Genomic DNA, 4,068 nt, shown 5'->3' on the forward strand with positions numbered 1-4,068 from the left:
ATGTGGCAGTACCTGGAAACCTTGGCAGTCTTGGCTTTGGCTTCTGGACCTGAGGCCTATGCTCAATGTGATAGTCAAACTGAGGACCAGAGACATTAGGCGGAGGGACCAGAACGGGCCATCTTACTGTGATTAGCTCGCCATGGTTGTATGCTTGCTCAATTGTATAGAGCCTTGGTGGCGGAACAGGAGCAGTGGCAGCGACATTGGCTTCGGGAGCATTTTCAGCATTGACTTCTGGTACGGTGCTTGGGATAGGCTCCACATTAGCTTCAACCATGACTATGTCATTTGCTTCATTGGTGTTGGTGTTGGCAGCCTCAAGGTTTTCAACCTCCACTTGATGAGCTGGAGGTCAGGCACAGACACGTTCACTTCATGAACAACTTCTTCAGGAATGGGGGAGTAGGGACACGTTCTTCTTGAAGTTCATCATCGGCTGATGCAGCCGGATTATCTTCAGCAGCTGGGGCTTCAGACATGGAGACATTCACAGTTGGAGTGGCTTCTGAAAACACTTGACGTGCAACAGGTTGATCATGCACTTCTCCTTCTAGAACGCTCGAAAGAGGGACTTGAGGCCTTGGTCCTTTGCGAAGCCTTTGTAATACAGGCGACGCCTTTGGAGATGGAGTAGGAAGGTCCTCATCCTCTTCAACTTGCACGGATGGTGTGGCTTGTTGTTGTTGGGGAGTACTGGGGGAGTCTTGTTGTTGCGGGCGATCAGCCCATGAAGCATCCTGAGCAATTGGCGTCAGAGGATGACCAATGCTGATGATTTCGCTGTTCGTAAGAACAGGCGATGATACCACATTGTATTCAATTTGAGGAAGAACTTCATCATCTTCAACATTGTCATGGTGACCAATGTCTTCAGCAGTGATGGGATCAACTGCTGGAATCTCTTCAGCTTCAGGAGCCTCTGTGGAAGCAGGCTCATGAACAGTCATTCGTAGTTCTTGGGTTGCAGATGCAGGATGAACCACTAAGATGGGTTCAACAACAAGGGGCTCTGTGCGAGCAGCCCGATGTTTCTTGGTCTTGCGCTTCTTCTTGGAGGGAGCAGCATCAAAGGCTTCTGAGGTTTTCCTTTTTCTGGCTTCAGCCTCTGCAGCCCTCGTCTTCTTCTGTTCTGAAGCGGTTGACGTGACTTTTGGCTTCGAGCCAGTCATGCTGCTTGGGAAGACAATGCAAGGTTCATCTTGCCTTGAAGGTGCAGGTTGGACAGTTGGTAGCTTCTTCTTCTTTGCAGCCATCATGGGGTCGATGCCAGGACGACCAAGAGCCTTGCGCTTCTCAGCCTCATTGTAGGCAAGCACACACTTGTCAGCCAGATTTTTCATGCGCTCACGAGAGCCTCTAGCTTCTTCACGCTTCTTGTGAAACGCCTCTTTGAGCTCGTGAAGCATGATCTTGAAGTTCTTGACATTTTGCACGCTAAGCTTGGCCACATGCTTCTTGAACTGAGCCTTTTCATAGTTAATCTTGTGCTTCAGTTCGATGATGCGCTGAGCAATAGCTAGCTTAGAAGCAATGGCGCCATTGAAGGCGACGCTGAGGCTAATGGGAAGTTGCAAGTCATCAAAGTTGAGATTTGGTGTGTCAAACCACTCATCAATGAAGTTATGGATGATTGCCACATCAAATAGAGGCAAGTTGTTGAAGATCTCAGCTTCTTCCTTGCTCTTGATCAGTTGCTCAAGAGCATCATCAGCAAGATCGTCATCGTTGGACAGATCGATGTGCTCTTCACGCAGAATGGCAGCAGGAGTCAATGTTTGATCAGTACTCTTGATGATTTTCTTTTTCTTCTCCATCTTCTTGGAGATGCATGAAAGATCTTCAGACTGCACACTGTCTTCAGGAGGTGCAGTGGCCAGTGGCTTCACACAAGAAGCTTTTGGAGGTGCAGCTGATGTTGAAGCCTTAATTTTCTTTGGCTTCTGCGGCCTTGGAGAGGAGCTGGGGCTTCATCAGTATCAGCATCATTATCAGAATGATCCACTTTGGCACCTTGTACCAAGATGTAAGAGATGAGGCCATCAAGGTTCAAAAAGGGGCCGATTCTATTTTATTCCGCTTCACGTGTGCCATCATCACGGGGAGCAAAGGGACCAGGATTGAAGTCTAATCCCCATGACTTCTTGTTTTCCTTTGCCGATGCCTTTGCATACTGGAAGTTGTGCTTGAAGAGATTATCGTCACGACACCAGAGCAATGATGATGGATCGGCATTCTCAGGCTGTGGTCCACGGACCATACAAGGATAGAATTCTTGTGCAATGGCTTCAACTTTGTTCTTGGGGGGAAGGCCTCGATAGAGAATATCACCCCAAGGACTCTTGATAGCATTCTTCTCAGCGTACTCCTGGGTCACGAACTTGTACTTGAACAATTGTTCAGCCCAATAGCGTCGAATCCATTGGATTCATGTCTTGCGCTGATTATAATCCTCTTTAGGATCTATCTTGTAAAGTTCTGCAAGATCATCAGGCAGATCCTTTGATGTTCCCCCTCGACGTTGTGTGCCACCCTTCCTTACAGATTTCTCTGCAGCCATGAACTTCAAACTGAATGGTTTCAATATGTTCAAAGGCTTCAAGGGCTTTCGCTTGCTGGTCAAACAGGAACTAGCTTCAGGAGAGTTAATGTGTTGCTGTAAGAATTCTGCAAACGAATACAGACTATGAGAACCTAGGGATTCTCCCACGGACATGTACCTGTGACAGCATTAGAGATACGAGGGAAGGGTAAGAGGTCATATGCATTCTCAGAAGATTTTGAAGATAAATCAGTTTAAAGACATTGACCTCATGTTGCGAAGACATTCACTTATATGTTGAGAGTTGGTTCCAGATTTGTACGAATCCGTGAATAAGTACAAGTGAGGAATCTAACTAGATATGAGGCTTAAGTGAATATACTACGCAGTATGAGATGTAGACAGAATAGATCTAACTTTGTATAGATAGAAACCAATTTTGGTAAATTGGATGAATCATTGAGGATCAAAAAGATGCTAAAAATAGAGTTATATTTACCACACGAAGAACTGCTATATGGGATGAATTGGAGACCGCGCAGTTCAATCCACCGTGCCCTAACTTGGCGACGGAGGACACCTACGGCGGCGGCAGAGAGGACGATGCCTGCGGCAGGCGTGAGGACGGCGTCGGAGGAGTCGCGACAGCTAAGCGCTTCGTCGCCGGCCTCGTCGAGAGCTAGCGGTGGCGCTAGGGTTTTGACGAGGTGGAGAGGTGGAAGAAGGTTTTCTTGACCGCAGGGGACATGTATATATAAGTAGGTGTGTGGCACAACGCAATTACGCAGGTGCCCCTGCCTGTTCACATTCGTGGGACACGTGGCAAGCATGCAACATACTCAGAGTTGTCCCACGTTCCCACGCCCGCCAAGTTTGTCGGATGGTTGTTCCGGCTTCTCCGGATTTCAACAATAAAGATGAATTATTTAAAAGGACTTGATGTTTGTCTCTGTGTCTTCTGCTGACAAGGATGCAAAGAAGACATTTGACAGTTTCAATAGAATGCATATGATTTGAACAGATGGAGTTTGAGATAGAAAGCATAGAGAGATTAGGGTCCGATCATATTCACTTAGTTCAAAAGATTCACAAATGAAGACATAGCTATAAGTGAATGTTGTAGAGGACAGAATACTAGTGTGTGTGTGTGTGTGTATATATATATATATATACTACAAGCAGTGGTAGTTACCACCACTTGCGTTTTGTATGTTGTATGTAGTATCTGTCAGAACCGGGAGTATGTACGTGTAGTATGTAGTATATAACAATGATTAGGTAGTATTATACTAATTTTTAGGTAGTATGTACCATTTTTTGAGTATGCTCATTTTTACGTACAAATATGTACATATTTTACAAATATAACAAAAACTATGGGCTCATATGCAATTTTTTCATGTAACTTACTTTGAAATATCTTAGATATAGTGTATGAACATATTTAAAATAATAAAATAGTATATATAGTTCCACATGGTAGTATATGAGGCATGTGGGGTAACTACCACCGGGTGGTAGGATGG

Source organism: Triticum aestivum, chromosome 2B, assembly GCF_018294505.1.
Source record: "Triticum aestivum cultivar Chinese Spring chromosome 2B, IWGSC CS RefSeq v2.1, whole genome shotgun sequence".
In the NCBI taxonomy this organism is placed as follows: domain Eukaryota; kingdom Viridiplantae; phylum Streptophyta; class Magnoliopsida; order Poales; family Poaceae; genus Triticum; species Triticum aestivum.